An 8,590-nucleotide genomic window follows, 5' to 3' on the forward strand; every position below is an offset into this window, starting at 1 on the left:
CAGCAAATCTGGGACCCTGTGCCAGGTCTGGGTGGTTTTGGGAGAACCACGGGCTCCAAGGGAAAACACCGAGTGGGGCACACCAGGCTGGGTGACAATGACAGCCTGTCCTTCAGGACAGCCCTGCTGAGCAGGGGCAGCTGAGCCCAGCTGCTGAACCATGGTTTTAAAAAGTTACGATTTTTGCTAAGGGTAGAAGTATTTTCCATGGCCAAGATGTAAGTGAGGTAGGTAAATGGTAGGTTAATAATTACGAGATGCTTAGGCTAGAGCTAATTGGTATAATTATCTGCTATTATAAGTTTATGTACAGAAGAACGTAAAATAATAAACCGTTAATCATGAAGCCTTGGATGGTGCCCGAGGGTCACTGAGACCTGATGAAGACTCTCCTGACTTCATCCTTCGAGACCACTGACCCATTTCGAGACCACCGACCCAATTCAAGAGAAGAGCTGCGCACGTGTGAAGGACGAATGGGCTCATTTTAATATGGGGTGGGGATGGGAGGTGCTGGGGTTCTGCAGGTGTATTGTATGGGAGACCTTGGGGAATAAATACATGGCAAAGAACCTTGTTCGGGGCGGGCACTCCCAAATAAACACACCACTTTGTAACTTTAATTAGTTAGAGGGTCTTTGTCCGTGATTACACCGGGTTTTTTAACGATTCACTGGGAAGGAAGGAGCTCTGGAATTCCCCATGCTCCTGGGGGCTGCAGGGGCAGGAGCTGTGGCGGGAGAAAAGAAGCAGCTCAGACCTGAGCATCCATCATCCCCAGCCCCTCTGCTGCAAACCATCCATCTCAGTAATTGCCAAAGCCATTAGCAACGGGCAGGGGCTGCCGCCCGACACCGCCCTTCCTTTTATTTACCTGCGTTAGAACAACAAATTCAAGTCATTCAAATTTAAATTGCCTTCATTTGAATGGCAGCGGGATGAGCGCGGATGGTGCAGCGGCAGGGATGTGTGGCTGTGTTTTAATTATTGTAATCACTGTTGTAATCAGGAGACACTTGATGAAGCGTTTGGGTGTAAGGGGGGTGGACGGAGCCCCAGTTAAAGCTTTTCTGCCTCATTTGTCTGACCCAGCGTGTCCAGCCTCAGCCCCAGAGTGCAATTCCCACAATTCCCACGGGAGCATTATCCCAGCATCATTCCAGCCTTCTCCTCTCACCACAGCAGAGTTTAAATGTTTGCCCGGCCTCCAGAGGTTTTACAAGCAGCTGCAAATTCCCCCTGCATGGCAGCATTTCTGTTCTGCCATTTACCAACCTCTGGACAGACTTTACCAGAATTATTCCCCTTACAGACACCGCTGAAGTGGGGACACATCAGAACCGGCTCTATTCCCACAAAATTGGTGCATTTTAAGGATTATGTGGTACCACGGTGATGAGTTCTCCTTGCTGAGATTGTGAATTGGCAGCAAATGGTGTTCACCTAAAATCAGCGCCCCAAACCTCCCAATGAAACCTTGTTATTCCACTCAGACCTCACAGGATTAAAAAAACCAGAAAACTCTTTACAGAATTGCTACGGTAAGGATTTCATGTTACAGAGAAAACCCAGAAGTAATTGCCCTAGACCAGCTTTAAATGTCAGTACTAAGCCAAGCACAAAAATTCTGCAAGACCTCCCAGAAAAGGTGTTGGATAACTTGTAGAGCAGCTTTTTGTCAGATCACCTGGGCTGGAAATAACCTAAAAACCAGGACCTCGTTCACCTTATTGACTGCCACAGGCCTGGGGATTTACAGTGTCATTACTTGAATTTATCCCTTGGCACTGATATTTCCTTTCTATAAATTAGGGCAAGGAGGAGCAAATTTCCTACTTGAAAAACAATTCCTCTAAGTAGAGGACACTTCTGCTGAAACATTTCAGTTCCCAATGTAACTAGAGTGCAGCACAATTATTTATTGAGCAGAGAAATTCAATCTCGGGGTGGTTTCCACCTGCCATTGTTGGGATGGGGAGCAGTGACCCTGCCCAACCCTGAGTGTGTGAGGATGGAGAAGGGAAAACCTGCCCGGGGACACTCCCATTGTCACTGGGATGGAACAGGGAAAACCTGCCCGGGGACACTCCCATTGTCACTAGGATGGAGAAAGGAAAACCTGCCCGGGGACACTCCCATTGTCACTGGGATGGAACAGGGAAAACCTGCCCGGGGACACTCCCATTGTCACTGGGATGGAGCAGGGAAAACCTGCCCGGGGACAGTCCCATTGTCACTGGGATGGAGCAGGGAAAACCTGCCCGGGGACACTCCCATTGTCACTGGGATGGAGAAAGGAAAACCTGCCCGGGGACACTCCCATTGTCACTGGGATGGAGAAGGGATCCCTCTCTCCCCGAGCAGCTCTCCAAGGCCCTGATCCCGGCTCTCCAAATCCCTGATCCCTTCTCCATCACAGCTGCTCTGGGCTGACCCGAGCAGGCTCCAGCAGCCGGGATTTCCAGCCCAGGTCACTGCCGGGGGCTGTGGATGACGATGATGACGAGGACAGACGACAACAACAATAATTAATAATGATCAATATCAGGCTAAAGGCAATGAAGGCTCCAGAGAGCTGGGCTTTGGTAAATGCTGTGTAACTCGAGTCTCAAGCTAATCCCCACACAAAATTGCAGTGCTGGCTTAGGCTGAGTGTAAAACAAATGTTCCAGCTCCTGGAAAATTTCCCTATGAACTGATCTTACCAATATCGATCTGCACAGCCACAATTGGTGGATATCTAATTAAACTCACCCAGATAATTGAGCTCAGGCTTTAGGGGGAGGCAGAGAAAAGCCAAGGAAGAGTCAGATCTCCATCAAATCACTCCTCCCATGGCAGCTATGGAGCTCCTGGCCCTGCACAGCCCCATGAAAACCCCGAAGGGATCCAGGGGCAGCTGCTCTGGGCACCCTGTGCCAGGTCCTCTCCACCCTCCCAGGGAGGAATTATCCCAACATTCCATCTATCCCTGCCCCATCACTCCGTGATACATGAATACACTCCATTGTACACAGGTGGGCACACACACCTGGGACAGCCACGTTATTTTGGGAGCAGAGTTCCCAGTGCCCCATTCCCACTCTGGGCAATCCCAGCTGCTCCTCTGCCTGTTCCTGCCCAGCTCGGGGAGGGACAGCTGGGGAATTTCAACCCAATTACCTCGGCGTGAACAAAGGGGCAGCTGTCATTAAGGTATTGATTAATTGTGTTTCAAGTATTGCAAGTGACATTGAAAACTTCAACAGCTTTGTCACCAGCACAAACCAAAAACAAACTCCAGCCCCTCCCAAATCCCCTGAGTGTGTTCTGCAGACTTCAGACTGAAAATATTGCAGTTTGCCTTTTTTATTGCACAGCTGTTTTAATGCTGGGCTGCAATGCTGGATTCGGGACTGGGAGCAGAGTTCCATGGTCAGAATCTCAGCCCCACTGAGGGATGGGATTCCTTCATGACTTTGCTGAGGTTCTGCCATCCCTGTGGCACAGGGGACAGGGTGAAGCCCTGCCCAGCACAGCCAGTTCTGTGTTAATGTGAGCACAAACACCCCCAGCCCCCTCTGCATCCCCAGGGACCAAAATCCACCCAGGCAGAGCCCAGGACACAAACACAGCTTTGGCCCTGCTGCTTTCCCCAAAACTTCCTGTTCCATATAGGATTTCAAACCTGGAATTTTAAACTCCAATCTCATGATTTCCATTATCAACCCTCTCATTCCGATGAGGGTTTCCCTCCCTGCCTGCTGGCAGGTGCCATGCACTGCACAGGGCTTTGGACAGACACCAGGCTGTCCCCGAGTCCTGCTGCAGGTGAGCAGGAGCTCAGGGAGAAGGGGAAGCTGCTCCTCACTCACCCGAACAGAATTCCTGTTCTCCAGGGTTTTCCTAGGAGCACAGAATCCCAGAGAGTTTGGGTGGGAAGGGACCCCAAATCCCCCCCATTCCATCCCTGCCATGGCAGGGACACCTCCCACTGTCCCAATGTCCAACCTGGCCTTGGGCACTGCCAGGGATCCAGGGGCAGCCACCAACACCCAGAAAAGTGTTGGTGTTTGGGTAAAACCTGAGCTTTGGGGGCTCTCCCCAGAGCTGTGCCTTGTCAAGTGTTGCTGTGGCTGTGCTGAGGAACAGTTCCCTGGAAAAAGCTGCAGTTCAGGGAAACCCTTCCAGTGCATTCTTCCAGGAATTGCTTTGTTCCTGAGATCCAAGCTCCTCGTTTGGAAATGTCACTCCAGGCAGGAGAGTTTGAAGCTGCTGGCAGCAGTTTTGCTTAATGGCCCATTGGGCAATGTCAGCTTAGCCCATGCCATTCATTGTTAATGAACTGTCAGCTCCAGCTACCTCTGCCTTAAACATCCTCAGCGTGAGCTCGCTGAAATCTTTCCCTAAAAGCCAAGATAAGAGAGCTCGGCTTCATCTTCACAGAAACTTGGAATGGTTTCAGCTGGAAAAGCCCCCGGATCCAAGGTTCCCCCAGCACTGCCAAGGCAGTGGTTGTTAGAGCAGCAGGTTTAGCTCACTCCAAATGCAGGGCCCCGAGGAATTCCAGGCATTTCTAACATCCAAACCCAGGTGAACGAGCCCTTCAGAGCACGGCTTCCAATCAGCACAATGCCATTCCTAATTAAACTGATCCGTGGCAAACAAATCCCAGGATCACAATTCCTTTCAATACCACTTGTCACAGACCAGGTTTACTCTGATCTCGGTGGGGTTGGAGCACTCAGCCAGGCAGGAACAGCCCTTCAGGTGTCATTAAATCCATCTGGACATCGCTCAACACAAAATATCCTGGAGCAACTGGTGCAGCCCCATCACCCAGGCCAGAGTGGTTCACACCTCAGGAGACAGCTGGAATAAAAAAAAAAAAAAAAAAAAAAAAAAAAAAAAAAAAAAAAAAAAAAAAAGGTTTTTTTTAGCCAGGAGGTGAAAGGTGAAATCCAAATCTTGCCAATAAACCTGTTCTGTTTATGAGGAGGTGGTGGGTTCGTGGTGTGTTTGGGTCTTCAGGAATATTTTTAATCTGCAATCACAGCCAGAACTGCAGCGAGGGGAGCAGAGTTCGGGATGCTGCTCCCTGGGGACACAGCGAGGAAGAGTTCACTGCAAGCAGGAGCTGCATTTCAGACAACCACGAAGGGATTTTAGGGAATAAAAAGCAGAGGGAAGGAACATGAAGGGCCATCAGTACTGCAGCTGAAAGCTGCTGATGGCAGAGAGCAAGGCTGGGAGGAGCAGGGATTACAGAATTCCCGAATCAAGAAGGTTGGAAAAGATCTCGGAGATAATCCAGTCCCAGCCGTGCCCATCCCCACCTTGTCCCCAGCCCAGAGCACTCAGTGCCACCCCAGGAATTCCTGGCACACCTCCAGGGATGGGATCTCCATCACCACAGGAGAGGGAGTCAGAGCTGTCCAAGGGAGCCTGAATTTCTGCTCCTTGAGCAAATCCAGAATCCCAGCCTGGTTTGGGTTGAAGGGAGCTCAAATCCCACCCATTCCACCCCAGCCATGGCAGGGACACCTCCCACTGTCCCAGGAGCTCCAACCCCAATGTCCAGCCTGGCCTGGGACATTCCAGGGCTCCTTTCAACCCCTTAGGGTCCCTTCCAGCCCACACCAGGCTGGGATTGTGTTTCCTCATGTCCCCAGGACTGGGACACTGTCCCACCTCTGCCTGAAAGAAATCCTGGGGGTTCTGAAGTCCAGGGGCTGACTCACGTACAAGGTGAGTCATTTTCCTCTCAGGTAAGGGTTATTTTTAGGAGAATTACTCACTCCAAGTGTTGATGGTTTGTATGAAGGATTTTTAAATTCAGAACAAAATATTGTAGAATATTGCACAAATACTGTGTTTTCCTATTTTTAAGGCAATTGTCTGAAATTAATTCACATGTGCTCAAAAACCCGTAAGCAAAGCCTGACAGTTACAAGGATTTAAAGCTAAATTTAAAGGCAACATTAACAAAATCAGGGAACATGAAGCATCCATGGGAATTTCCAGGCTATGAAAGGGATTTAATAAATAAAAGAGGGCAGCTCTAGGGCCTGCTGTCCTCCCACTGCCCCCATGGCTCTGGGCACTCAAGGATTACAATCTCCTGTTTTAGCTGCAGCAGCTTCACTCAGTTTTCATTGTAGGAGCTGTTGGATCTGATTCATGTTGGATCTGATTCCCATCATTTGGAGATAGCCAAGAAGTGCCCCAGCCCTGGCCTTGAAACACCCTAAAAATGCATTGGAAATATCCTAAAATGCACTGAAATACCTTAATAAATGCTTTGAAATGCCCTGATAAATACATCATTCACATCCAGCTCTCCAGAAAAAAAAAAAAACAAAAACAAACCAGCCATCCCAAAAGAAACATTTCTCAGGAAATAAAGCAAGAACACAAGGGATTACCTGGATGAAGTTTCACATTTCAGCACATCTATTCCCAAATGCCAATCCCCATTCCCAGAGCTTGGCTCCCACTTCCATCCAAGGAAAATGGTGTGGATGGACCCTTCTGCAGCTGGAGGGTTGGGATTGGGCTCCTTCCTTGTGCTCCTTCCAGCACCCAGCAGACTGAAACACATGAGTGATTCATTTCAAAGTGGGAAGAGGAAAAAGAAAAAGAAGAAACTCAAATCCTGGAGCAACTTTTGAGCAGATAGGAAATAAAAAGCAGGAAACCTTGGAATTCAATGCTTTAAAATGAATGACTTGGAAGGATTTTAAACATTTTTATCAATAATGAACTAGGGAGCAGCTAATGAGTTAGTTGGCCTCTTCTCCCAGATGTAGCAAAATGAGAACAGGAAATGGCCTCAAGCTGTGCCAGGAGAGGCTCAGGTTGGATTTTGGGGGAAATTTCTTCCCTGGAACATTGCTCGAGTGCAGCAGGCACTGGTGGAGCCCCCAGCCCTGGGAGGGCTCAAGAACCAAGCAAGGGGGAATTTTTGGGGTGGGGTTTGCTGGGCACGGTGAGAATTTTGGGGTGGGGGTCTGGGATGTCTCCTCCACCCCAGTGATGCTGTGGTTCCATGAATTCCCCACTGCTCAGGGTTGGTGCTGAGGACAGACCTGGCTCAGCTCCGATTTTCAGCTGTTTCAGACACAAATAATAGAGAATTTCTAACTCAAAATCTCCTGTGAGAAAGAGAACAGCAGGCACCGTGAGCACTTGAAAAGCTTGGGAGATATAAAGATTTATTATATTTCCCAACAAGCCAGAAGCTTTGATTAAACACTAAAAATAGAAAATAGGGATAGAATTAAATTGTAAAAGATGCCCCTCCAAAAATAATCTTTATATTGTTGCTATAGTTTGAAATGTTTTCTCTGTAAGTTTCATTCTTCCTTTTAAAGTTGATCAGAATTCATTTTTTTAATAGACTCATTCAGAACTATTTTCTAGATTCAGGACAAAATTTGCCAAAAAACAGGAGGGTTTTGCAATATGCCATAGAATCACAGAATGACAGAATGGCCTGGATGGGAAGGGACCTTAAAGCTGCTGCAGCCCTGCCATGGGCAGGGACATTTCTGTAATCCCAGGCTGCCCCAAGCCCCATCCAGCCTGGACACTGAGGAAATCCATCCCTGGGAGAGTGTGGAGCTCCTCCTGCTGCAGGGCTGATCCCACAAGCACAGCCCCTCCATTTCCACGAGATTTTTCCCACAAATATTCTCCATTAGCACTGGCTGGGTGCCTGTTCCTGTGGATTTGCAGTTTGGCAATAATTGGGAATGTGATTCTGGAAATGATCAGATTTCCAAGCCACGACCTTACCTGAACACAGCGAGCACAGCTCCTGCTCCTGGGCTGGGCTCACCAAACCCCACAGGGCTGCTGGAAATCACCAGGGGAGCTGGGGAGTGTCCAACACCACCCTGCAACAGCAAAGAGCCCACCTGGAACAGGGCTAAAGGAATAAAACAGGGATTGATTAAAGGAATAAATCAGGGATTGATTAAAAGCCCTTCCAAGGCTCCACCCTGGGCAGTGCAGGAGCCCCAGGTGGGCTCAGAGTCCCGAGTTTCACACTTGGCTGTCAGGCCCAAGAAAACCTCTTGTAAAGATTTCTCCAGTCCAGCTTTCTCAAGCACAGCTAAAGTTTTTTTTTCCCAAGCAAACCATTTTTGTCTAATGTAGACATAAGAGAAAAATTGAAAACAAAAATAAACACCTACAAAATATATAACAAAGCCTAGAAAAAAAGTGTTACTTTCTCTAAACCATTAAGCTAGTCCTTTGTCTTAAGTTAATGTCCTAAGTGTATTTAAAAACTAGAGTATTACAATAAATTATCTCTTTCCTGTCTTAAAAAAAAGAAAAAAAAAGTTACTGTATATCTTATTACAACCATTCCAAAAAATGAATCCCCAACACACATTGATCACTTTGGGTCCATTCCCACCTTGGCTTCATTGTCCAATCCCAGCTCCAGGCTCTGCACTCCCATCCTCCCACATTCTCTCCTCCACTCGCTGCTCTTTGCACTTTTTGGGGCTGGAGCTGCAGCGTGTCCTTGGTTGTGGGGCTGGCAAAGGATTGTTTGGTGTGCCTGAGCTGGGAGGAGAGCTGGGAACACTTTGTGTGCACT

The 8,590-nt window shown here is 48.4% G+C and overlaps 1 long non-coding RNA gene across 1 annotated transcript; it reads right to left on the bottom strand.

The window, feature by feature from the left end:
* Window positions 1–3,456: 3,456 nt before the first annotated feature.
* On the bottom strand, window positions 3,457–7,912 carry LOC148223071 (uncharacterized). Its single transcript, XR_015805041.1, has 3 exons — window positions 7,777–7,912; window positions 6,405–6,569; window positions 3,457–4,851 (listed from the first exon to the last, which is right to left on the bottom strand). It is a non-coding gene; the product is annotated as an uncharacterized LOC148223071 (long non-coding RNA).
* Window positions 7,913–8,590: the final 678 nt, after the last annotated feature.

This window comes from Sturnus vulgaris, chromosome 8 (genome assembly GCF_052056855.1).
Source record: "Sturnus vulgaris isolate bStuVul1 chromosome 8, bStuVul1.hap1, whole genome shotgun sequence".
NCBI classification, from domain to species: domain Eukaryota; kingdom Metazoa; phylum Chordata; class Aves; order Passeriformes; family Sturnidae; genus Sturnus; species Sturnus vulgaris.